This window comes from Equus przewalskii, chromosome 1 (genome assembly GCF_037783145.1).
Source record: "Equus przewalskii isolate Varuska chromosome 1, EquPr2, whole genome shotgun sequence".
Taxonomy (NCBI): Eukaryota; Metazoa; Chordata; class Mammalia; order Perissodactyla; family Equidae; genus Equus; species Equus przewalskii.
The window spans coordinates 5,091,287-5,119,152 of record NC_091831.1 but is presented as its reverse complement, the minus strand read 5'-3'; positions in this window follow the sequence as shown (position 1 = coordinate 5,119,152).

Genomic DNA, 27,866 nt, shown 5'->3' with positions numbered 1-27,866 from the left:
ACTTGGAAGTCAAAGGGCATCCATCCCTCAGCTCAGAGTGGAGAGATGAGATGTGGATGCTGCATATTGTGGCATTCAGAGTGTGCCTGGAAAAGGAATTGCCACGGACGTCTGCACAGAATCCACTCATTATCCTAACTTGCGGAAAGGCATGAAGCAGAACATTGCTTGATGGAGAAATGGCCCCTCCTGGCTGGTGACAAGGTGAAGGCTGTGCTGGCCAAGGCTGGACAGCCTGTCAGCACCAGTGCCACGGCTCTGGAGCGTGTGTGGACTGTGGTCACTGCCACACTCGCTTAGGGGGAGGAAGGAGGCAGAGCATGGCAGAGCGTGTGCATAGACAAACCCAAATGCCAGGAATGCAAGAAAGGACAGGAAGCGCAGGGAACAACAGGAGAGTGGTGAAAACTTGTCTGCATGCTGGGATTCATGGCTAGTCAGAGAGGAAAAAAATGAAGTCAAAGAAAATTGTGACGAAGTCATTTGGAGTGGACATTGCCATTAACCCTTTTAGCCGTCCTAAGCACGTTTGCAGTCTATCTGGCTACACCGCTTTTTGATTCTCGCTCTCCCTCTGTCTCCCATTTTCATCTGTTCTCTTTAATTACTATGTTTTGGCCTCTTCTGGTTTAATTGCACAATGTCTGTCATGGGGCGGCATCTCATTAATAGGACGCATTCTTCGGTTCTTATTTAGCAAAAGATGATCCATGACCCGCTCTCAGCATGCGCCTTTGCAGAGCTGGTTTCTGTTCCAGATGACTTGCTGAGTTAGCAGTCTTTGCCGGGCTAGTGAGCAGTCCTTCCTGAGTTCCATATGCACACGGATGCTAATTAATGAGGAGGACCCTCCACAAGTTCACACAGGGAGACATCAAAGTTTCAGTGCTTCTCTCAAAAGGGCTGGATCTTTCCAAGGCCTCGCTTTCATTTTTCCTTTCCTGTGGCTTGCTGAGAGATCTCTTTTTCTTCTCATCTGGTTTCCTAATCCACTCACCTCCTAACCACATCGTGGCCAAGGCTTCCATCTGTCACGGAGTCATCGCCTCACTCCTTGGGCAGCGAGGCATCCATGTAAAAGCCGGCTCCAGGTCCCGGCCTAAAGACATGAGGTGAGGAGCAGGAGCTGCTATTGAGGTTACTGTATGGATCCTGTTATCATTAGGCTGATGGAATTCACCTATGGGGATCTCAGGACTATGCAAGTGTTCTTTTCTTTGGACCCTTAAAAAGAAGTCTGACCTCAGTGAGGTACCACCTCGCTAGGATGGCTATTATCAAAGAAAGAAAGAAAGAAAGAAAGAAAAAGTGTTGGTGAGGATGTGGAGAAATTGGAACATTTGTGCTCTGTTAATGGAAATGTAAAATGGTGCAACTGCTGTGAAAAATGGTATGGCAGCTCCTCAAAAAATTAAAAATAGAATTACCACATGATCCAGAAATTTCACTTCAGGATATATACCCAAAAGAATCGAAAGCAGGGACTTGAACAGATATTTGTACACACATGTTCATAGTGGCATCATTCACAATAGTCAAAAGATGGAAGCAATCCAAGTGTCCACCAGAGGATAAATATGTAAACATAATTCAGAATATGCATACAATGGAATATTATTCAGCCTTAAAAAGGAAATAAATTCTACAAATGCTACAAAATGGATGGAGCTTGAGGATATTCCGATAAATGAAATAAGCCAGTCACAAAAGGACAAATTCTACATGATTCTGCTTATAGGAGGTCTCTAGAGCAGTCAAATCATAGAGACAGGAAATAGAATGGTGGCTGCCAAGGCCTGGGGCAGGGGATGGAAGTCGTTGTTTAATGCGCATGGAGTTTCAGTTTGCAAAATGGAAAGAGTTTTGGAGATGGATGATGGTGATGATTTCACAGCAATGTACGTAATGCCACTGAACTACACACTTAAAAATGGTTAAGATGGTAAATTTTTACATTATTGTATTTTATCACAATTAAAAAAGAAACCAGAATGCCTAGAAGAAATCTTCATAAGAAATATTTTAAATGAATAGAAATCAGAATGAATGGAAGAATGACAGTCTGTGATTGCATCCTGATGAAAATTTGTCTCTTACATCAGTGCCTCTCAGTTATTAATAAAATCTCCCAGAGAGTCTGTTCATGGCTGAGAGAGAACCAAGGAGATCCTGGTGAGGGTCATAGGACATTTGGATTTGTCAGGACAAAGAGTCCCTGAGCCCTGCTCAGGAAGGTGCTCGCTGCTGGCTGGTGGCCTCACTCCCACGCGTGGAGGGCGCCTGGCAGCCAAGCTTCTGCCTCGCCAGGAGTCCAGGCGGTCACAGAGATTCATCTTCATTCTGGCACCCGCTGTGATGAGCCAGCCAGCCTTGCACTTGGTCAGCCCTGGTCGGGAATCCAACCTGGTTTCGTTTTCAATTTTGGAAGCGTTGTAGAAGATTAAAAATCGGTCAAATGACGGGAAAGAGTCAGAGCAAACAGCTGCTCTGTACCTGCCATCCTGCCAAGGCCTAAATGAGCCTTCAGGAAGCTTCAGAGTGATGAGGGCTCGTCTCCTGGCAGGAGTGATGCACAGCCCTAGCAATGGCAGAGTGTCGGGCAGGACTGCAAGGCTCTGGGGAGGACTTATCCACAGAGCCGGCTTGCTCCTGTAGGTCATGGACACACGTGGAAACCCAACCGGTCAAGTTTCTGATCAAACTTCAAAGACTATAACAATAAAGAAATATGACCACCTTGATTCTTCCTAATTAGAGGGTTAATCTACTTAGCTCTTTTTAAAAAGATACCCGAGGACATAATTCACAAAACAATCAGTCACTTTCTATTGCATGAGTGCATTTTCTTCACTTCCTTTACGTCCATCTCTTACCTGTAAAAATCATCTTCATGTGAACATCTTGAAAAGCCACTGAACCCTTTGGTATATAAGTCAAACATGACACTTCTAGATCGTCTTCTCCTGACCCACATTGGGGCGGTCAATCGATAGGTGTGTGGAGAGTAAAACATGCACTATTCTTGGTTGTCAGTTATAGGCTCAGCCTCAGAGCCAAAGCCCTGAGTTCTGCACCTCTGTTTCGGAGGGAATAATCAGCACACTGCAACCTCAGCTGGGGCCCACGGGGGAGTCTGGTGTGAGCCAGAGTGCCCTTCCCAAGCATTCTCAAGAGACCTTCTGTAAAACTCCCTCTTTCCAGAGCTGTGTTGAGTCAGACGTGGCTCTCTTTTGATTGGAGGACCATTTGCTCAGGCAGGTCTTACAGCAGGAGAAAGGACCTGACCTTTATCTTCTGAGGATAAAGTATCTAAGGGTCACATGGGTGCCCACCTCCCTCCTAGCAGAGTTTCTGTGTGGGACATTGTGGTGGGTGGATGGTAGGCATGGAAGAGCCAACGAGCTGAGCGAAGGGGGAAAGCACTGGGGGACTGGGGGAGCAGGCAGAATTAGGAGCTATTGGTGTCTGTAACCATCAATGACTAACATTTTTAGATTTAGATACTGTGATCTAGGTAGAATTTTCATTGTTGGTCAACTTTATTTGTTTATTCGTTGTTCAGGTATAATAAGAAAATATTTTTCTGTTCTTTTACACAAAGATGTTTATTTTGAGTGTTCCCTTCCATTCTTTATTAGTATCTGTACGTGGTAGCATAAATGTTTTGTAGACTATATTTATTAAGCTTTATTATTTAATATGAGAAAATGGTCAACAATAATTATTATGATGCTAAAATACATATATAATTTCAGATAGCTGCAAAAATGCCATCCAATTGACATACTATATTTGTTTCTATACAATATATACTTTGTTATATATTTTAGTTGATTTCTAATCTTTAATTATTATGAAAACATGGGAAATGTATACCTTTGTAAAAGTAGTTTTGCTCATTTTGAATTAATTCCTGATGCCAAATAGTTGTTAGTGACTCAAAGATGTTCTCCTGCTGCTTTCTGCCACTATCAACAATGAATTTGTTTCTCTTTTCCTACAGCCTCGTCAGCATTGGGTTTTAGGATTAAAATTTATTTTCGAATTTATTTTTGTGCCCATCATTTTAATGAGCTCTTCCTTGCGAAGTGGCTGACTGGGGCAGTAATCCGTATGTTTGGGATCCTTGTGTTATCTCTCTATTCCGTAAATGTCTGGTTCTGCCGGCATTTGGTACCCTGTGCCCTACTCACTCTTGGTTCTTTCTTTCGAGGGTCCAGGCTGAGACAAGAGTCAGAGAGAAGGAAGGTAAGCACATGAGTAAGTATACAGTCAGAAATTATGATGAGCTCTACAAAGGAAAAGAATCGTGTTATGCGAGGGAACACCGGGGCAGCCCTGCTGTAGATGGCACTCCAGGGAAGGGTCTTCTGAGGAAAGAAGAGTTAGGCTGAGGCCTGACGGTGACCAGGCAGCTGTGAAGGGTGAGAGGAAGCGCTCTCCTGCAGTGGGAGGGGACGGCCTGAGGGCTGGGAGGGGGGACAGGGCCGGGCACAGGGAGGCCCTCAGACAGTGTGGTGGGCAGGGGGGAGAGGGACTCAGTGAGGGTGGGGAAGTTGGCAGGGGCCGGATCGTGACCTTGCGTGGAGTGCAGTGGGATGCACAATTCTCATCAGAGCACACGTCTTCGAGCTTTGTATCTCGACCCAAGACAATTTCCCTGAACCCATTGGGAGGTGCCTGGGTGGCCGGTTGCGGGGGAAACTTGAGCAGTCTGTATACCCTGGGCCTCGGGGATGGTTCTCGCGCGAGATCACGGCATTGCGTTGCTGGGGCGTGGTCAGCCGGAAACCCTCCACGCAGAGCTGCAGACAAACTTCAAAGGGCTCCCAGGTGAACTTGCTGCAGGTGCAGACAGCTGAAAAGCAGGTTAGAGGGCCTTTGCAGGAGCAGAGTCACAGAGACTTTGCCTGGGCCACCTCTTTACTTGTGAAAATACTGTAGTTATGCCAAAGGTTCCTAGAAAAACTTTCTCTAGACTGAAAAAAAATTCCTTCCTTTTCCAGGGAAGTTCACTTAATGCCACCCCTTACTGCTTTTTTACTCCAACCTGTGTGTCCACGTTGGAACTAAACTCTTCCATTACAGAGGACAGCCACTGGGCCTTTCTGATAACGGTGCCCTATCACTTCTGCCCGTGGGTCTGCAGAGTGACTCAGTTCCCTGTAAATTGTGTTTACAACTCTGTATAGTTATAGGAGTGACCCTGAAAAAGAGACTGGGCTGGAAGTAAAAACGTAGCCAATGAATCGTAAGTTGTTATAACCATCCCACTGAACCTTCTTTGGTTACCTGCGAACTTCCTATGCTGCTTCTGTGAAGAAATATTAGCCATTTATTATTATGGTTTTGGATAGACACATTGATAAGCAACTATATTCAGAATCGCTCAGACATCTGATTTTAATAAACATTATATTTAATATTGTTATTGTCTTCAAGTCTCATTTTTAATTTGTGAGGGAGTTGTAACATATAAACAGCAGAATGTGTAACGGGTACTCCTGATCTTCAAGGTACAGTGATGAATTTTTACATGTGTCTACACCCAGATCAAAATAGAGGACATTTCCAGCCCCCAGAGGTTTTCTTCATTCCTATTTCTAGTCAATACACCCCTCCCCAAGGGAATCACTACCTTGCATTCTTTCAGCATCCATTAGCTTTTCTTGTTCTTGATTTTCATATAAATAGAATCCTGCAGTATGTACTCTTTCATGTATAGCTTCTTCCTCTCAACAAAATACGTGAGGTTCAACCTTATTGTTGCATGTACGAGTAGCTTGTTCTTTGTTAAATCCTGCAGTTTGTTTATTTATATTCCTGTTAGGGGACACTTGAATTGTTTCCAGTTTGGGACTATTACAAGCAGTGCAGCTCTGGGTATTCTCGTCCCTGTCTTTATTGGACATGTGCATTCATTTCTCTTGGATCTACCTAGGAGTGGAATTGCCTGGTTATGAGGGTGGTTGTATTTTAGTTTTAGTAGATTCTGCCAAATGCTTTTCTGAAAGGGGCTGTACTGATTTTCACTCCCATGAGCAGCATATCGATAGCATCAGTGGCTCTACATCCTTGCCAACACTTGGCTCTGTCTCACACTTAATTTAATGCTGGTGTATTTGAGGTGTGTGTATGTGTTTCCAGGGCAACCAGGGGGAATAAGACAGTAGGTGTTGAGCTTATCTGGGTGCCCTGACTCTTTGGGACTGTGTATCAGGAACAGTGGTCAGAATTTAGGGGTGGGATCAGTCTGGAAGGTGGAATTGCCAGAGAGCTCACAACTCATCTGGAGAACGAGAGCAAGGAATGAGGCATTCCTTGAGGCCAGTAAAGCAAGGAGTTTTCATGCACCATTTTTGAAACCTTCAGAAGATCACCAAATATACATAGAAGATATTTGAAAAAATTTTGGCTAAACTGGGTTTATCATTCAGGGTCTCAGTAGAAAATAGATTGCACATTCAAAATGAGTAATTTGAGGAGAACTTAAGAAAGGACTATTTGCAGAGATGCGTGGAAGTTGTAGGGAAATCCCAGAAGCTAATCTACCACTACCTCTCAGCCTAAAGGCATGAGGAACGGAGCAGTTACTTGACTTGGAAGACAATAGTTGTGTGGTGTGGACCTCCTAGTAGAGAGTGTGGCCGTTGGTCAAGGCCAGCCAACCCATGAGTCCTGGCAGGGAGGAAGCAGGGGCAAAACAGGTCCCAATCTTACTCTCTTGGCTCTCTTCCTCTGATCTCCTTCCAGTGATCCCATGGATGAACACAACTGGAAGCCAAAGTACAAGGATGCCCATTTATGTAGATCAATCGAAGTCTTCTTGGGCAAAGCTAAAGTGGAGAATGGTGGAGGGTGGGAGATATCTGGAAAGGCGAAAGAAAGGTTTACAGCACACAGGGTTTGTATAAAGTTCATTTCCCATTAGAGCTTGTTGTAAAACATTGTGCCAAGTGGCACCATAACTCCTGCGCCAGTGGAATGACACTAGCTATGGAATATTTATTTTGTTGTTCATTTGCCTTTCTACAAATTATTAGTTGATTTTTACCCACTTATAGAGGGTCATTTAGGACTGGAAATAACAGAGGTCCCTCATGTCTCAAGTCATTTAGCAGTTGACTGTGAGCTCTTTCACTACAGCACAACTTCCTTTAAGGGTAGCACTGGTTCCTAGTCATTTCTGGATTCCCAGCGCTTAGCACGGTGCCTGGCATATAGCAGGTACAAAGGGAATGTATGTTGACCAGAGATGGAAGAATGATGACTGGAGTAAACACATAATCAGGAAATCTGTGCAGGACTAATTTGTTCTTGGAGATGACAAATTGTAACAAAAGTGTCAAGATAGTTTTTCAGAAAATTAAAAAATGGATCTATTGGAAATGACCTGTGAAACACACAAGGCTTTGCAAGTTTAGCTGGGATGACTTTGTTGAGCAGAGAAAGGCAACAGGCCTGGTTCCTGCTAGGACAGGGCTCATTTCTTTTTTGATGGCTCCTCAAAGCCAGTGGCCCTTATGGCCAGATGACCTGGAGTGCCTCTTAATTTGGCCATGTGAACCACAACCCTAATTTTTGGTAATCCTGGTTTTGGGCAGCATACATATGCTCACTATTTTCACTGTGTGCAAAGGGTGAGGGTGTGACCATGCCTTGTCATGATTTGAATTTGTTATGATTTGAATTCTTGCTTTAGCTCCAGCTCTGTGTGACTTGCAACCACAAACCCACTTCTCCAGTCCTGTCGCTTTTGCCTTCTAGCATACTTCATTCTCTCTCTAGTCACCACACCTCACACCCTCCTCAGGGTGAATACACTGTCCAAATGCTCAGCCACTGTGTTTGGGTGAAACCCCTGCCTTGGGCTAAGCCAGGCCGCACCTCCCATCTCCCTAGGTGCAGGAGTTAGTTTAGGGATAGGCTCATGACACAATCAGATGAATGAGGGGCAACAAGACTTACTCGTGGGACCCTGGTTCATTTATTGGTAGAGATCAGGGTATTCTGTGTTCTGAGGATGGGGACCCTGTGGGGAAGTTGAGAATCAAGCTGATCCAGGGAATGATTGGGAGAAGTATCCTGGTGGCATCAACCAAGCCCAGGGGCAGCCAAATGTACCTCTGCACCCTCTGCTATCTGAGATAATTATTCCTTTGTTTGGGCTCAACTCACTTTTCTTTGTGTGTTCTGTTGTTTGCAATCAGCAGAGTTGTAACTAATGCAGATATAGTCAGAAGTTGGACAAACAGTGGTTGGTCACTGCATTCTTTCCCGTTTCTCATGTTTTATGATCTAAGTCAAACATTGGCTACAAAAAGGATGCTCCTCACCGTCTCCCAGTGGGCTGAGGTTGACCTGGTGATGGAAGATTGCTCTTTTTGTCCACACCCACTCATCTAGCATTATAGATCAGTGGTGACACACTTGTGAAAGAGTTTGGCTGTGGCCACAGATAAGAATAAAGACGGCTGGAGGGAAGCAAGGAGTCAGTCGCATGACATTCCTACCACCCAGTATGACCAATCTCTCATCCTGGAGGCTGGCTTCACATGGCACAACTTACATTGAGCATGAGGAAAGATGAAGCCAGAGCAGCTTGTGAGAGGTAAAAGTCAAACACGCAGAGAGGCAGTGTGTGGTCCACCGGAACAAGTCGACATATTTAAGCCAGAAAGTGCTAGGCTCCAATTCTTCTCAGCCCCATGAGCTCCCTGGACCTCACTCCGTTCTTTTGCCAGAAAATGAACAATAATGACTTTATCTTGAAGGTTTGAGAATTGTGAGAATTCAAGTTAAATATGATCTGTGTAAGCCATGGGCACAAAGCAGGTAAAGGGAAAGAAGGAATACCTCCCACCCAACGGAACGGTTTTCAAGGGCACTCTCTTGTACCACCTCCAGTCGTGTTTGTGTGTCTGTGTGCATGTGTGTCTCTGTGTGTTTTATTTCGTTTGTATTTTTTGTTATTGTTTTGAATCTCTCTTCTCTCCTGCAGCTGACTTTGCTGGAGGATACCTCTCCTTGGTGAGGCACAGGCTTTCTGGGCGAGAGAAAACGCCCAACAATATGAGTCAGGGCAGGACTGGCTGGGACTCTCAGTTTACAACCTTCATTGCTATTCAGTTGACATTGCTGAGGTGTAGACGATCTGGCGTCCTAGCTGGAACAGCCCAATCCATCTTCTAGCTTCCGTGTAGAATGTTTATCCGCCTTTTAACTCAGTTGGGCTGCAGATGATGTACCATTTGCCTATTAATCCTCATTGTGGTGGCGAAATGCAAATGAAGTCATCTTTGATGTATTAGAAGCCTAATAGCAATTTCTGACTTTCTTTCCTGAAGCCAAAATCTTCCCAAACCTCAATACCAGGGAGATAATCTTAGGAGTGGTAGGGATCATGCAGGAGCCTGGCTGGTGAGCAGAATGCCTTTTCTCTGAGTGTGCATTCATTATCAAATTAGACTGTCAGTGAGTATCCTTGAAACTCCAGGAGAGAAGAGAAGGAGTTTTTTTTAAAGCAGAGAGAAAGTTGGAAAGTAATTAGTGTGCACTAATTAAGAATAATAATAATAACATTTTGAACTGGTGCCTGGAATGAGAGTTGATTTGGGCCCCTTGCCAAACTCGATATCTATGGCTGCTGTCTTTCAAGTTGTCGTGCATCCATTTTGAGCTATGACAGTGATGGTCTGTTTTGAAACATTTAATTGCTGGCATTGTTTATTGAGAGAATTTTATAGCCTCACTTAGGCATCTAATTTCACACAGCATCTGCTATGGATGTCACTGATTTAAGTATTTAGAAAAGAGAGAGGAGAGTAAGTGGAGAAAATAAAAATAAGTATAATCATTGTATGGAGGGACAAAAGAGTTTCACCTGGACACTCAGCACCTTAGAAGCAGCGATACTGGTAATGGAACGTTCTGCCAAGTATCCTGGGCCGTCACATCTGCCGTCACCACCTGTGATCATTTTCTTCCTCTTTTGCACTAAATAATCAATTACAAGATTCTGGGTTTTTCTCCCCTCAGTCATTTATTACTGGCTCAAGACCTCGCTTCTGATGGTGCCAGAGTGAGAACGTAAGAGCCTTCTGCTCCGGAGGACTGGGTGGATGCCCTGTGAACCGTTATTAGCTGGGCTATCGACAAAGCATGTGACAGCTATTGACAAAGTATGTGACTACTTGCTTTGAAAATGGCTTTAGAAATGTAAAAACTCATTAAATCTAAGGCTTCTGAAGGCTTGGGGTTGAGCCAGGCTCTCTCTTGCCTATTCTGGGGGGTGTTAAATTGTCACAAACTTTCTGGAGAGCAATTTGGTATATGCATCTCCTTGCTGTTTAACTCAATATTTCCTGTTCTAGAAAGCCATCCTAAGAGAGTGTTCAGTACCTAAGATTTCCTAGAAGCTCAAACTTGGTGACCTGAATGAACATGTAAAGAATGATATGTATAAAAAGAGATTCATTACAGCACTAGCCCCCACCAAAGAAAACAATCTAAATCCTCAGTAAAAGAGGAATCATTATTTCATAATAGAGTATTATGTGGCCATGAAAAATGGGATTTACTTAATTTCCAATAGGGCAATGATACTGATAAAATGCTAAGTTAAAAAAGAAGGATATAAAACTATATGTACTGTGACCTCAAGATATATAAGCATGGAAAAGAGAAGGATGGTGAAATTACATAGGATTTTTAATTTGTTCTTTATACCTCTCTGTGTTTTTAAAAATTCCCATGATGAACACACATCATACAGATTTGTCTTTGTGCATGTGGCTAATAATATAACATTTCAAATATGCCTGCAGAGAGTAGAATATTCTTCAGAGAGATCCTGTTACACTGAGCAACATAAAAAAATGTCAAGTCCTTTGTATTATTTTCCAATCTACGCTTATTAGAGGATATTAGATTTTCTTTAGAGTCTTTCATAGACAGAAGGCAGGCACCCGTATCTGATGGTCCTTGTGGTTTACACTTGATCCCAGTTATATGTAAAGCAAATGTGAAATAGGATTGAAACATTGTCTTGTCGTGCTGGGTATCTTAATGGTGCAGCATGGGGTCACACGCATGCCCCAGGTCAGGTTGGTGCAGCAAAGCTGTTCAAAGAAGCCCTTAGCCTAAGAGAAATCTGGGATTGAGGGTGTCTTTGATTTACAGTGAGATGTGCTCTAGATCTCAGATGGTGAACATCACCTGGAAGCTTGTTAGAAACGCTAAATTTCAGGCCCTACCCTGGCCTACTGCACGTGAATCTGCCATCAATAAGATCCCCAGGGAGCCGCGGGTACATTCCAGAAGTGCTCCTAGAGAAGGTGCCTTGGGAGAACTGATGGTGGGACTTGGAACCTTGGGGACAGCGCACGTGTTGACCAGTACCCCTTTTTGAGAAGGGGAATTTGGTGGTCATGGTGACTGATTCTCTGTAGGTGGCAAGAAATAACCTTCACCAAATATTTGTAACCTGCCTCAGGACTATTGGGATGATGTCTGAATCGGTCATGAAGAAGTGAGGGTGGAGTCTGGTGGGGGCACCCAATGGGCTCCGGGGCAATCCTGATCATCCCTCGTAGGAGTGTGCGGCCCCAGAACGAAGCTGTGAAGATGAGCCCCTCAGAGGGCAGCACCTCTGAAATTCTTTGGCAGCCTGCTAGGATCAGAATGATGAAACTGGCCCATCTTTGCATTTTTTTCTAAAGAAAGAAATTGACAAAATGTGCCCGATGTAAGTTTTGTGTGCCCCTCCGTAGTCAGTTGAGGGGCCATCCCTCTATTTTGAGGTTCCTCTCTAGATAGACCCCATCAGATACCCCTGGGTCTCTCTGACCACATGTTTCAAACCCACCTGCGGATCCACAGGCAGGCAGACGTGCGCTGTCCTCAGACGTGTGCTGCTTCTGGTAGAAGAAAGCCAAAATACCAAGAAAATAAGGACAATTCTGCGAGTACAGAACTCAAGTGATGCGATCTCCAGGGCTGTCCTTCAGCTGAGACTAAGATCTTTCTGCTGCTGACATTTTTTTCTTTTACGATGACTTTTTCCTTTTAATGTTCCTGGCCAAAAAAAAAAAAAAAAAAAGCGTGAATTAGGTACACACCATCTTTGACTTTTTTACTTTGGTCTCTTGGAGGGGCCTGTGCATTTAAAGAAGTACAACTTCCATCCTGGTGGAGATCTGCTCCAGGCTCTGAGCACAACACCACTCACTGTGGGAGAGGTACATCGAGACTCCTAGAAGGCTGAAGGTGTGTTAACTCCCAGCTGCAACACACATGCCTACCCTCCCCCACTCCCACCCCCAAATTCATCAGCCAGAGACTCCTCCTTCGCAGGTGGAAACTTGACTCATTTCTAACTGATTTAAACAATAGAAATGATATATTCTCTTCCAACTGTTAACTGTTGGTATCTAGAATCAGCAGGGGGCTGGCCTTTTGGTGTATCAGCAGTATGTGCTGAATCCACCTCCATTCCATGCCCGGTGGAAGCCTGAACCCCTCCAGGAGGACAAGAGATTCCAGGGCTGGGCGCTCGGAGCTTCAGCTCACTGGCCACTTCTCCCAGCTCTGGCTTCTGCTTTCCTGAACTGTTCCGGTTTGGATCCTGGCATTGTCATGCACACAGCTGTCTCTCGTCTGGACCTTCTTTCCCCTCACCTCCACTCTCTCTCTGCACTGACTCCTCAGAGCCTCCCTACTCAGGCCCGGGAGTCTCATCATCCCCTTTAGGGACTCACCACCACCTTCTAGTGCCTCATTAACCTGTGGCCAGCTGTTAAAATAATACAAATTTCACCGTCACACTACTGTTGACAAGGAATTAGCTGTGACACCTCACCTCACTGTGACACACTATAGATCAGGACCCAGCTGGGATTCACTATCTGGGGCTGGCCCTCTGATGACCTGTTGTCACCTGGGCATTTCCGGGGCCTGGGGCCTGGGACCTGTGAGCCCCATGGGACTGGATCTGACCCTCCAAAGCTCACCCAGATGAGCCTGTGCACGATGCTTGACTTGCCTCCAGCTGACCAGGGTGTGTGTGGCTGAGCCTCAGCCCCAAACCCTGTTAGACTTTCCCATGCGTGAATGAATGGATCTATTGTCCAAACGGGCTGTGCGTGCATTCCTGCAGATCTGAACTGAGACCTGGACCCTGCACAAACGTGACTTCAGCATTTAGGCTTCCGTTGTGTGAGGATAGAGCCTGCGGTGTCATTGGCATCCTTACCTGATTCTCACAGCTGCTCATAACCTTTTCCACTCACACAGTCTTCCATGTGGGAAATGTTCCTCATTCCTCAGTGTCCCTGTCACAGAGAATAATGTCACGCCACAGCACACTGCCCAGGGCGAAAGTGCTTGGCGCTGAGACAGACCCAAGGAACCGCGCGCAGCTGCGGCTGGCTTGTAGGAGACGTGCGATTGCTCAGGCTTGTCACTAAACATTTTAAAGGCTGTGTTCTTGCCATTTCCGCCCCTACACTCTGGGTGGGATTTTATTTTCCCTGTGTCTCCATTTTCCATTGTGCTCATGGCACAGACAGAAGCACGAAGACCTGTAACTTGAATCACAAACACCTTGACATTTCGTTCCAGAATGAGAATGTCCCTGAGGCTTCTGCCAGGGAGCGAGACAACCCATTCGATGTGTGTTAACAGGTGGCCTCTGCTGCGCCAGAGGGCCCATTTCGTTTGGGAATTGAGATGGATTCAGCAAGTGCCTATTACATCCCACCCTCAGTACGAGGCCTGGGGATAAAATAGATGAATCAAAGCTGGTGAGATAGACACATAAATAAACATTTAGTGTGCAATTTGTAAATGTGTGTAAAAAATGCTCTGGAAGAAGAGAAGGAAGCAAATCGACTCAGGTTGGGTGGTTCAGAGTTGAGGTAAATGGTCCCCAAGCAGTAGGAGTTGGGCCAGGATGGGCCAAATTGTGCTGCAGTAACAAGTGAGCCAAATCTCAGTGGCTTGAGATGTAAAGGTTATTTCTTCATCTGAAAAAGGAGGGAGGAGGCCTGCCCTGCTAAGGTGTGTTGGGGCTAAGAGAGCAGCTGCTTCAGGATTGATGAACATCCTTGTGACATGGTGCCTCCCACTCTAATACCCTTGTCTTGGTGCCTGTAGGGCACTAGATACTGAGAGCAGATACATAAGAAAATAAGACAGCTTCGTGCGGGAGGTAGAGTGGGCAGGAAAAACTACATGGCATATCACAATGCACTCTAAACTGAGGGAGCCTTGAGGGTCAGAGCTGGCCTATGTGTGTCCTTGTGTCCCCAGCCCTATAGGACTCTAGGCAGCTTCTCAGGACTTGACACTACAGCCAACATGAGCTCAGAGCGCTCTGAGGGTGCTGAAGACATGCCGCCAGGGCAAAAGGGCAGACCTTGAAGACTTGCCCTACCCAAGGATGCATTCAATTAAATAATTTGAGCTTCTTAATCTCAGCCTTGAGTGAAAGAAGCAGTACTGATTCCAGTGAGCTGGTCTGGAGTGACAAATAGCCAAGATTTGAGTGGCTTATGACAGCAGAAGTTAATTTCTTGCCTGTGTAACAGTCCCAAGAGAGAGGGTCCTGGTTAGCCAGGTGTGGTCTCTGGGTGATGTCTGTACCTGGGCTGCTCCAAGGCCAGGCATGGATGTTAAAGTTAACTGGAAGGAGCCAAAGACAGAAGAGCATAGGTGTATGTGCCAAGCTCAGATATTGCCCACATTGGCCCATTTATCCATGGCAGAGAACATAGCCACATGGCCACATCTAAGTGTTAGAGAAACTGGGAAATGTAGCCTAGCATGTGCCCAAAGAAGAGGTAATACTTGCAGCCTTTGGAAGTGAGGGACGCTTGGATTGAAAGGGCTTAATCAAAGTCACAGGCAATTCTGGAACTCACTTCTTCTTTTCCCGCTTGTCCAGGAAAATAGTGAACTGCACCATTCACTGCGGGGGAAAGGAACATAAAATCATCGAGAATATTGCCTAGATTAGGATGATCATGGTTCTCCTTGAAACCAGGTCATGTTCCTGCTCAGGAATGTCATGTTCCACAGGAAGAAGTTGTCACTGCCCAAGAACAAATCCATCCATTGAGACTTGAAGCCAGCCATCCCTGCCATCTGGGGTGACTCATCTCTATCTGAGCAAGTCGGGGGCAGCGCTCCCTTGCTCTTGCAGTCATCCCTGCCAATTCCAGTGTGTAGGGCTGGTGCAATGTTCCTGGAACCCATCAAGACTCAGCACCTCATTGCCAATGATGGCAACTCCAGCCATTTCCCATGGTCCATGCCAAACTCCATCTGGCCTCTTGAAGGAGCCACTTGAACATAAATCTACTCCATCAAGAGTCAACCAATCTCTTGCCATAGTAGCTGAGAATCAACACTTGACATTCTATCCAGTGATTCAGAGAACAGATGTCTTTACAGAGCAACAGGAACCACTGCATTTGTTGAATCTACTTGGGTTTATTTAAAAATATTTGTTGGGGCCGGCCCGGTGGCACAGCGGTTAAGCACGCATGTTCCACTTCAGCCACCCGGGGTTCGCAGGTTCAGATCCTGGGTGGGGACATGGCACTGCTTGGCAGGCCATGCTGTGGAAGGCAGCCCACATATAAAAGTAGAGGAAGATGGACATGGATGTTAGCTCAGGGCCAGTATTCCTCAGCGAAAAGAGGAGGATTGGCAGCAGTTAGTTTGGGGCTAATCTTCCTCAAAAAAAAAAAATTTCTTGCATGCGTGAGCTTGAGGTTTTGTTGCTTGTGGCTTGCCATTGGAGTTCCGCCATACAGCCACCTGTGTGTCATAGCCCAGCCATCTGATTACAGTGGAGATAGTAAGTATAATAGCACTACTGATTTTATGTATGTTCTCACTTGTCCAACATCTTCAGAATTTCATTGAATATAATCACATTAAGGCAAAATGTGTTTAAACTGCTAATGGATTAGGTCATTGACTTTAACGATGTTCTCGATACTACATTTAATTACTGTACCAGCTCTTCTTTAAGATCATGTTTCCTGGGATCAGTGGAGTTATGTTAAGTATACTTCAGCAGATAATAATGAACGAAGCAACCCTTTCATAATCTAGGAGAAGTTGATGGTAAAGAAGAGCAGGCAGGTGGCTCTGCACGCATACAAAGCACACAGTCGTGCTGACAGCCATCCTGCACCACTGCAAAGCATTTGGTGGCGATCTGGAGAAGATGTAGGTGCCCCAGTGGCTGGTGGCACCAAGTTGCGGAGCACCATAGCAGGGTGGCTCCTGGAGAGAGCACCACAGACAGAAAAGGCTTGTCCAGAAGTGGCTCCTGCTCTTTCTGCGTGGACAGTGAGGAATCCAAGCCATCTTCCAGACAGAAGTGGCATCTTGATCCCAGCCCAGCAGCGGCCCTGTATCGGTTAGGCCTTGGCAGGAAATAAAGGACATGTTCAATTTAGGGAATTTGAGCAGAGTTTAATAAAGAGAATGTTTACCCATTGTGGGCAAGATTTGGGGAAAGCTTAAGTGAGACTAAGGTATGCTTGGGCTGGTATCACCAGGGGCATTGCCACCGTTGGGCTGGGGTGGCAGAGGAAGGTGGTCACTGGAAAGAGAGATGCATGGAGAGGGCTGCCTGACAGAAGCTGTGGCTGAAGGTGGAGGGAGGCATCACCCCATGGTGACCTGATAAAGAAGAGGCTAGGGGTGTCAACACCAGACCCCACTCTCCCCCCATCTTCTGGGTCTCCTGGAGGTGCCTCTCATTGGTTAAACTCCCCATAAGCTGAAGGGTAAAGAAGCCTGTGATACACCCACGCTGGCCCACCTCCCAGGCATGGAGCAGGGTGGAGGGTGGATGTGAAGGCAAAGAGCAGGCGTTCAGCACAGACCCAGCCTCCCACTCTCAGGCCAGAGGACTTCTCGCTGCAGGGTTCACCTGCAGGGCCTGAACCAGAAAGAGAGAAACGGAATTGTCCTCAGCAAGGAAGAGGTGGAATGAGAGCAGGGTCTGCTTTCTGAAGGTCCAGGTTACAGTCGGGGGAGAGTCAGTCTCCGGCAGTGAGCCTGGGTAGATCACGTGACTTCGATTTTCTCATGCTCAGAATGAGAAGAACGATTTCTGTGGGCTCAAACAAGATCAGAAACGTAAGGAGTAAACAAGGCAGTCCTGAGGCGCCAGCAGAGGCAGAGCGGTGGGGGTGGGGAGCAGTGTGCAGTAGTGGAGGATGAATGAAGCAGGGGCAACAGGATCCAGGAGATGCTGGCCCTCCTGAGCAGAGGGCAGCGGGGCTGTGCTGCCGAGCCCAGAGTTTACCCTGTAGCGAGGGGAAACACTGCAGAGCTTAAGCAGCGAGAGATGGGGGCTTGGCCTCCGTCAGTGGCAAGAAGAACAGAGTGAAGGGTCTTGAAGTGAGAAGGAACTCGACGAAGGGCTGTTACAGTGATTGACTGTTTCAACCATCAGTGTGGAATGTAGGAGTGGATGGATCCTATGTTAGTCATCTGGTGCTGTGTGTCAATATTAGCACAAGCTTAAAATGACATTATTAAATCTTATAGTTTCTGTCCATCAAAAGTCAGGGCCTAGCTTAACTGGGTCCTCTGCAAGCGTCCTCTCAAGGTGTTGGTGCCAAGACTGTGTTCTCCTCCGAAGGCTCAACTGCGGAAGGCTCTGCTTCCAAAATCCTAGATTTGCAGGCAGTGTTCATCCCTTGCAGCTGAAGGACTGAGAGCCTCAGTTTCTTGCTGGTTGTTGGCTGGAGGCCACCCTCAGAGTTTTGCCACATGGCCCTCTCCATAGGTCAGCTCTCAAAGCCAGCAAAAGGAAGAATGTCCTAGCAAGGCAGATGTGCAGTCAGGTGCAACATAATTGTGTAAATGTAATCCCGTGCATCGTATCACTCTGCCGTATTCTATTGGTCAGAAACAAGGCACAGGTCCACCCACACTCAGAGGTTGTGAATGCCGTGAGGAGGGGATCATGGGCCATCTTAGAGTCTATCCACCAGAGATCCCACGACACACCTGTCAAGTTTTGTCATTAAAAAAAATTGAATAACTAAATACCCAATGCAAGCTTTTGGGTGTGTATGTGTATATGTTCTTCCTTTCTTCTTAAAAAAAGAGGCAAATAACGATTTCAGTTGCATGAGGTGGCTGTTGATTTGAAGTATATTATTTCCTTAAGTTGTGGCATCAGAATCCAATTATGTTTCTATAAGAAAAAGAACCAAGGACAAACCCCAAACATATATTTGAGAAACTCCTGGGGCTTCCACAGGCCTCAGTAAGAGCAACAGTCACTTTAGAAACTGAAACTTTATTCCATAGACACGGCTTTTGGTGGGAAATTATCATGGTACAAGAGAGGGTTTTATATTACACAAATAAGTTTTTCAGACTTTCAGCCAAATGACAACAGAAAAAAATTAAAGATTCTCAAGTAACTGATAAAGCTCCCTGGAATATATCTGTGAACCCTGGCCTTGGACACTACGATGAGAAATATTATTTCAAACCATTAATCTCATTGTACACAATTCTAATGATGTCAGATTTATGGGGATCATAGCATTTCTGTTTTAGGATATTAAAAGAATCATGAACAAGTTGATTTTTGACTTACAACATCTTCCAGGTTGCACATAATCTGTAAGAAATACTACAATTGTTACCCAAGAAGACCACGGGAAAGAATTTGGATAGTAACTAGATATTTTGCTAGTTGTTTTAAAACTAAATTGAAAGCATCTGTCTATATGCTTTTATGTAACTAGACACTAGTGTGATTAATTAACCCTCCAATTTTTTCAACTTCATCTGAACTTTTTAATAAAACATATTCATTATTTTCTCAGCTATTCGTTTCATGCATCTGCAAGATCCGTGAGTTAAACATATTAATTATAATAAATAAAAGATAAGAGAAGCAGCAGGTATTCCCTCCCAGGTTCCACAAATAATGTAATAATTTAAATTTTTCCTGCTTTTTGGTTCCTGCTGGACCAGGCTGTGGGCTCTGCACGGGCGAACCTTCCTAGGTGTTGTCGCCGGACGTTCTGCCAAACGTGTGGTAATTTGTCCCAGGGAGTTTGGGGAGATGGGGGTGTCCCTTCTAGCCTAGCTGGAACTTAGACAAATTTCTAGGCAACTTTGTGGGCTAGAGGAAGCGCTATGCTAGCAAAGACAGTTTGCTTCTCCGGAAGAGGGATGGCACCCCTCCTGTCCAGACCGTGGGGGGGAAGGAGGAGGCAGGAGGGTCAGGCAGAGTTTCCTGAGCGCCCGACATGGCCTCCATGCCACCAGGACCTGGCAGGGGACAGCTCTGAGGCTCCTTCCTGCTGCACTCACCATCCCACATTCTGTGATTTCAGAGCGTCTGATGCGTTTCCTTCTAAAAAGCCTGCGTTTAGATTTGAAAGAAGGAGTCTAAACAAAACTGAGGGAGACCTCTAACCAAAAAGCGTTTTAATTATTTGCTTGCATTTAGATTCTCTGAGACAGCCTGTCCTGAGGGCTCATTGAAGGGAGAGCCTCAGTATGGTGCCTTTGAAGATCCCGTGGAGAAGCCAAGAAACCTGCGGTGGAAAAGCTGATGGTCCTACGGCCGGAAGGTGGCCCAGGAGAGATGTGTGAGCAGTGGGAAGCTCTCCCAGTTGACTGTTTTTGAGTCACCAGATCCGTTCTGTGTGCTGCACAACTTCAGGGCTGCCCGTGGGTGGACTACGCTGTGCATGGCGCCCCCTGGAGGTGAGCAGGGTAATGCCCGGCAGGGTCTGAGGAAGGAACGTTGAAGCTGAAGTGAAGCTTCACACCGCTTGGGCTTTGGCTGTCTGCAAAGGGGAAAGCGGAGAGGACAGGAGGGAAAGGAAGGTGGGTGGAGCGCCGCACTCACTCGACCCTGGGGGTTGGACTCAAACCTGTTTGGAGTTGGCTAGGGTATCCTTGATGTCACCTCCCCGGAAGTGGACGCTGATGTGTGCCCAGATGCCCAGGTTCCCCTTTCGGACTGAAGCTCTCATTCCCCAGCTTCCAGGAATGTTGGCTTATATCGCAGGCCCACGACTGAGTCCCTCCCCCAGAAATTATCCTTGGAGGCAGGAAGCTGCCTTGCCCAAGGTCAAGCGCCTCCTTGGGGGCAGCCCATATCCAACGGCTGGTCACTGGAGGGCCTTGACCCCTGGCCTGGGTCCCAACATCTTGGGAGGGCCATCCCAGCCTAAAGTGCCCTGTAAGATCTTTCTACAGCCTCTGGTGCAAGCGCATCTCAGGTCACCTCCTCCCTCTGGGCCTCACAATCCGGGGCTCACTCCATTCATGCCCCCGCCTGCAGAACTCAGGGTCCTAGAGCAGAACCTAGCACACCCACCTCCAGCCCTGACCCGAACCACTGTCTTCTCTCCATCTTTAAACCTTTGCAAGCGAATCACTCCCCACCTCCGTGTTCTGTTTCTTCCCAGCCTCTCCCGCCAGCACAGCCTGCAGACTGGATTTGTGGTTTCCTGGATTCTTTAAGATTCCTGCAGTTTAGAAAGAGGATGTGGGAGGAGGAAAATGTGTTCTCTTGGAAACACCTGGGAGCTTTGCTCAGAGCGAGGCCATGTCTAAGAACCTGCAAATCCTAGCATTCCAGGGAGGGAGGGCAAACATTTTGCAGGTCATGTTCACGGAGGCGTTGGAGTTAAAATCTGCACTTTAGTTGATGCTCTCCCTTTTTCCACCTGTGCTGTCTTTCTTTGTCTCTCCTTGTTGCCTTGGATTGAAATGGATTGGATGGTTTTTAAAAAATCATTTCATTGCTTTTCCTCTTTCAAGTTTGAAAGTCTCTCAGATTCCACTTTTTTAGGGATTACTCTGGAAATTACAACACACAAACAATTTGTTCAAGTTTAAAGTTAGTCAGCATCTTTTTCCTTCTCCCAGATAATACAAAGAATTAAGTATATTTTGACTGTGTATTAGCTCCCATTGGTATTTTCATTCTCTCTTTATTAGCCTACTAGACATTAGGATTACTCTATCATTTTTATCTGCCCGGGAGCTCATTCCTGCACCCAAGGACTTTCAAAGGGGAAGGTCATCTTCTTTCTTTAGTTTCTTTTAAAATATTTTCATTGTCTTTGGTTTCCTGCAGTTTCACGTGGCTTTTCTAGGTATTTCTTTTCACTTTTCCTCTTTGGGATTATCTTGGCCTCTTGAATCTGTGGATTAGTGTATTCCACTGGTTTTGGAAAATTCTCCTTCACGCTCTCTTCCGACATTTCCTGTTCTCCATTCCCCCTCTCCTTCTGGGACTCTGAGTAAACCCATGTGTGGCTGTCTATGTTCCCCACACTCAGACCCTCTTTTCTGAGTTGTGCACCATTTTTTGTGTGTGCCAAATTCTGGACTTTTTTTGTTTTTCTGCTTGCTCACTAATTCTCTCGATGTCTGTTGTCCATTCTGCTGCCAAGTGTGTTTATTGGTTTTGTTAAGTTTTCAGTCATTATATCTTTCATTTCTAGAAGCTCTTTGGTCCTTTTTCAAACTTGCCATGTCACTTTTTATTGTTCTTTATCCCCTGCAGATTTCAAGCTTGTCATTTATTTCCTTAACTGTAAGTAGCACAGGAAAGTTACAATGCCTGGTAAGTCCAACACTGATGTTTGTCAGGGGTGGTTCTGCTGTTGGCTATTTCTGCTTTTTCTTTCTCTTTTTGCCTAATTCCTTGTATAGCCCTGTGAACATTTACTCTAAAATTTCGTGTGACTGGGCCTTCCTTGGAGAGACGCTGGGGTTGTTTCTCTAGGTACCAGCTGGGGCCCCACTCAATCCACGTTCTTGTCTGAGCTTCCCCATCCCACCTAGGCTCCATGAGCTTGGGGTGCAGTTATGTACTGTGGCTGCTCTGGGGTCACAACCTGAGGGACAGGACACTTTTTCTGTCCCTTGTCTTTTCCTCCTTTGCTCAGTTCCAAGGAGGCCTCTTTTACGGTCCCTGGGATGGGGGAGGGAAGGCGGGGTTCATGTCTGGCTCCATCAACCTCAAAAGCAGCCCATGCCCAAGAGTGTGGTGTCCACAAAGTCCTTAGCGTGGTTTGAGAGTCCTGCCTCAGAGTAAATCCAGAATATGGCCTGGGACTCCTGATTACGATTTCAATTCTTCTCTCCTTTTAAGTGGATGTTTATTTTGTGGAACATTTTTCACTGTTTTCAATCAAAGTTAATCCCAATAATTTAGCCGCCATTTCTGGTAACAGAATCTATTCTGAAAGTGGCTACGTTTTTAAAATTTTACATTTAAAATTAAAATTTAAAATTAAATTTTATATTTAGGTTAAATTGAATATTTTAAAATTAATTTCAATTAAAATTAATTTAAAAACAGATTTAAAGCATATTTTCTATTCATGTCAAGCTATTCATATCAATTCTATTCATATCAATAAAACATTGTCTTTTGACTTCCAGTTGTACAGTAGGAAGGCATTAATTAATTTTAGAATTTTTTCTATCTTCCTGGGATTCTAAACGCCTCAAAAGTATAAAGACATTTCAGATTGCAGAGAAGCCATCACAGGCCAACCTGACTTGCTTTTGTGTAAGCAATCTCTTCATTTTTGCTTTTGCTTCCATTTCCTGCATTAATGCTTGCTATATTTTTTACTAATCATTAAAACTCAAGACTTTTATCAATGTATGCCTATGAGGTTTTACGTGGTGCATATCTAGTTTTCGCTGGTGAGAAACCACCTCAGGCTTCAGATTCAAGCTATTTTTTCCATCTTTGGGACAATTTCTTCTGCAGCTTCTGTTCCATTTATTCTGGGCCCTTCTTCATGAAAAGCGACAGTCTACATAGCCCCTCTCCATTCTCTGCCATTCTTCTCTCCACATCCTCTTACCATTTTAATTGTTGTGTTCTTTTCCTCTGGATTCTCACTCCTTGAAAGTCATCATCTTTTACTCACCGATCGGGTGTTTTCTTGTGAGCTCAGTTCCGTCGTTTGGAGCCCCTGGTCCTGTTGTTCTCCATGTTAACAGCATTTCTGTCCTTTAATTTGTTCTCTGTTGACTCCTTTCTAGTTATTCACTGCCTTCCATCTTGTTGGTTTTTCATTCATCCTTCATCGCTTGTTCCTGAGAGTTCTTCTCCTGAATTTAAAAGATATTTTTGAGAGCTCCAATAGTTGCTCTCCAACTTCACTGAAGTTTATTTTTGTAAGTTTTTTATACATTTTTCAAAAATGCTTTTATTCTATATTGTGAGTTCTCGTTTTTTAACGTCACAGCTCTTTGGGTTTTGTTTTTCTCCTCACTTATAATTGAATTCAGAAATGTCTCTGTAGCTCCGGCGAATGGTTGTGAAAAGATTGGGTGGGTTCTGCCTTCCCCTGTGCTACTAACGTGAATCTCCGTGGGCACCAGTGTGTCTTGGAGATCGGCAGCCCCACCCTGAGGGCCGGAGAGGGAGCCCTGGGCAATTCCGGCAGGTGGAGTCCTTTCTCGAAGATTCCCTCCTTCTGTCGTCCACTCCATTGCCCCCTCATCCAGGAGTGATCCTGCACCTTCTCTGTAAGGGGCACTCCACTCGTGCAGGGCCTGGAGGCAAGACAGCTACAGTGCCTGCCTGCATGGAGCGTATATCACCAAAGAAGAACAAATGTCAAATAACTAATTACACAGCTCAATTATATAGTTCGATAGGTCACGAGAGCTACTATACCACGAGCTAAACTCTCACCCCCTGCTCTCGGCTGGGTTCTGCCTCTGGACTAGGTATGAATTCTTGACGGAAACAGAATTCCTTCAGCAACAACTTGGTGCCACTCATATTCTGCCTGCAGCTTCGGGTAGAACTCTTCTCCTCTGTGGAATTTTGCTTGGTGGAGCAGCTGAATAAGCCACGGGTCCTTCCAGTGGAGGGCATTTTCACTATTTGGATCTACAGAGGAGAGAGGCCTTCCAAATGGCATGCTCACTGTGTGTGCCCCATGTCACATGCAGCTTTAGCCTGCACCGGGCCAAACGCCAGGAGCATGGTGGGGAGGGTAACACACACATTTTTTCACGATTTTTCGTTTCCATTTGCACTTTTGGCAGTGTTTTGGTGAGAGGCGTTGTTAGGCATCTGCGCCGAGATCATCACTTTACTCAAAAGGTTTGCTACTTTTTAAAATGTGGGAGCGTGCAGCCACCTTCTCACTGTTACCAGAAGACAATGACTCTTCGTTTGGAAGATTTGTAGGAGTGGTACAGAGGAGTTAACTATGGACTGAGGTTCGCTCTGCCTCCTCCTCAAACAGCCCCTTATCTCTTCTTGCTCTGGGTCACAGTTGGCTCCCCCATTAAAGGAGGGTAGTTGATCGGGGGTGTTAAAGCTAGAAAAGGTCCTGGATATTCTGTCATTTAGACGAGAAAGAGCCTCTGTCAGAATGAAGGTGCTGTGTTAGGAGAGGAAGAGAACAATTAGGGAAGGCAGACAAGTGAGGGGAGAACTGAAGAGAGAAGGAGAGCAGAAGGCAAAGGCAAAGCCTGGAAGGAGGAAGAGTGGCACGCGGTGGTCCTGTGGTCAGTGCCACTTGGAAAGACTTCCCGGGGATGTACTGTCCTTTAGCTAACACACCTGTACTGCTTCTGCACGGAACTTTAAAAAGAGAAGACCCCATATTCTACAATTCTAAACATAGACTTCCTTGTGCCCTCAGTTCTTGTTTCTGGTATGATTTTCAGATGCACGATATTAACAATGTCAATGTCAGTGATGTTTTCCCCTCCCTTGCTCGATCCTTTGGCAATGTTTCGTGTGGGGGACAAGGAGGATCTGTTTTCCATCTGAATGCCTCACTCCTGTCAGTTCTGTGAGGGTTTGTCCTGGCCCTCACAGATGTTGATATTTATTCTGTAGAAATGGTAAATTTTGAGCTCATATTTCTTTTAACCCAATGATTTTCACTTTCAATGTGTAAATATTCCTTTTGTTCTAATAGGAAATCTTTTTGTTTGCTAAGAATGTTTGGAAAACATTTGTCCTAGGGTCTCTCTGCCGAGACACCCTGTTTTTCTGCTTGGCCTCTTTTGGGTGGCTGCTGGGTGCATCTTTGTGACAATTATGTAGACACGTGGTGGGGTGGGGGGGTGGTTCAGGCGGTGGCCTTGGTGGTTTCTACAGTTATGTTGTGCTGCTCAGAGGGTCTCATGACCCGGCCTGGGGAGTAAGGAGCAAATGCATGATGTTCCTGAGTACCTGGAAGAGGCCTGAGCCCCTGCGGTCAGCTAGTTTTGCTCTGGTCCATGGGGGCAGCACCTCCTCCTGGGCTGGCTGCTTTCTCAAAGTGTGTGCCTCAGCAGCCAGGCCCCTGATGTGTGTGCATTAGTGAAGCCCACCCTTCTTGGGCTTCTCCCCCCTGAAAAGCTTTGGACTGAGAGTCAGAAGGCGCGAGGTCTCACCCGGACTCTGACACCTGCCTCCACTGTTTGGCTACTATAACTCTTTTGGTCTCAGTTCTTCATCTATAAAAATGAGGCACATGCTAGGGTAATTTCTAAAAATGTCTATCATTTGTCTTCCCTCCATGTTTTGGCCCAGAAAGGAGTCATGTGCAGTGTTATACGTTTTCACTATTTCCCCATGAAAAAGGAGGCTAAAACAAATTTTTGGCCTGTTCTTGATTTTGGCAAGGCTGGTAGGAGGGCCAACCTGTGGACGAAGCCCACGCAGGCCTAAGCCCGAGGTCTGCTCATGGGGTCACTGCTCGGCTGGCAAGGCGCCTCTATTCCACATCTGACACCACACTGTAAGGAGATTCGAGCAGCAAAGAAAGCACAAGAGAGACGGAAATTAGGAACATGGAAAATAGAAAAGGTTGTTGAGAGAGAAAAATCAATTAAAGTCCAACCAGAGTTATACACAACTTACCTGCTCCCTAGATGAGGGAACTTTTCAGTTTTAGGGAAATTTGTATGCAACCAACTCACATCAGAAGCTTTAAAAAGCCATTAATTTTGGCATTATTTTTCTGTTTCAAAACCAAAGTGAGGATTATAAACAGTTTAAAGAGCATTAAAATGCTAGCACCATCCATCAGAGACCCCAGTGAATACCCAGAAGAATATGAAAATGGACAAGGTTCCGTTTCATTCCTGCAAGCTCCCTGAACCTTCCACTTTTTTCCCGCCTTGATGTGTGGTGCCTCTGAAAGGCAACAGTCTCCCGAGGCTGCTGCAAGGGGTTCAGTGGAAGGAAAGCAGACTGGGTGAAGGAACTGACTCGAGTTCTTTCTGTGTTTGTGATGGTAGGAAACTGACTTCTAGATTATCTCACAAACACATAGAAAACATAAAAAGAGGCAAAATTATGCAGAAGCACATAAATTATGTAGATGATGGAAAGCCTATGCAAAACATGATATGTGCACATAATAGCATATTTCCCCAGAGGCTAATTGCATCCTTTGGGTACCTTTTGAAGCATCTGAATATTCAGAAGAAAGCAAATTTATTATAATTTGAAAAATACCACAATAAATAAGGCTGAAAGAATAATGCATATTGTATTGGAAACTGGAAACTCACAATCTGGCCATTTCCCCAAGTTTGACCAAAGCCCAGAGCTACCCAATGCAATCAAACCTTAGTAATGCAATTCATGCTAGTGTTTCATATTCTTCGATAATTTTTCCTCCCAGATATACAAGTTGTGCAAAATCCATTCATTCGTTCAACAAATATTTATGTGTTGTCATGACAACATTAATTCATTTTATTCCCCATCCAAAAAATATTTCCTGAAACCTATAATGTGCTCTCCGCTCCTGGAACTTGTGACATAATGTGGGAGTCAGACCATGAAAGGAAATGAAGACCACCCAAATGAGAGCAAACAGAGGCTACTTGCTCAGAGCTGCCACGGCAAGGGGCTCAGCCCCCATCGCTTGCATTTGGCAGAGACTCAGAGGCCGGTGGAGGGGCGGGAGCTTTAAAGTAGAAAAGGCGGAGGCTCCAGGTGCACCCCGCCTGGAGGCAGTGGCCTGGGGAAGCCAGAGGCAGCTCCCCAGAAGCAGAGCATCCTACGGGATTGGTTTGGGGAGCATATTTGGCTTTCTCTGGTTGGGCCTGAGTTGGAAGCCAAAGCAAAGATGAGGGAAGCTGGCAGTTATCGACCAACCACATCTTGACTGTTCTGGGCTGATTGTGGCAGAGGCTGTGGTTCAGCTTCCTGGGCTGGTTGCTGCCGAGGTTGTGGGTCAGAGTTCCACTGAAATCTGTGGTCTGGCCCTTGTCCATTTGTTTATTCAGTCTCTCAAGACAAATCACCTAATAATTACCCCACAGAAGTTAAGGGGCCTTGAGGATGCAGGAGAGGGGCCCCCACACAGAGGACAGAGCAAACACGATCTGTCAAAGTTGCAGTGATGACGATGGGGTAGACTCTTCAAACACCTGGTATTAGTCGGCTCAGCTCCCATAGCAAACACCACAGACTGGGGCTTCAACCACAGAGATTATTGTCTCACAGTCTGGTGGTCAGAAGTTGGAAATCAAGATGTCGGCAGGGTTGGCTCCTTCGGAGGCCTGTGAGGGAGAATCTGTTCCAGCCCTCACTCCTGGGTTCTGGTGGCCCAAGTGTTCCTTGACTTGTAGATGGCTGTCTTCTCTCTATATTTTCTCATCTTCCCTCTACATGTATCTGTCTCTGTGTCCAAGTTTCCCCTTTTTATAAAGAGTCTAGTCACATTGGACTAGGGCCCACCCTGATGACGTCATCTTAACTTGATCATCTGCAAAGACTCTCTTCCCAAATAAGGTCACATTCATAGGTACTGGGGGTTAAGACTTCAGCATCTTTTGGGGGACACAATTCAACCCATGAC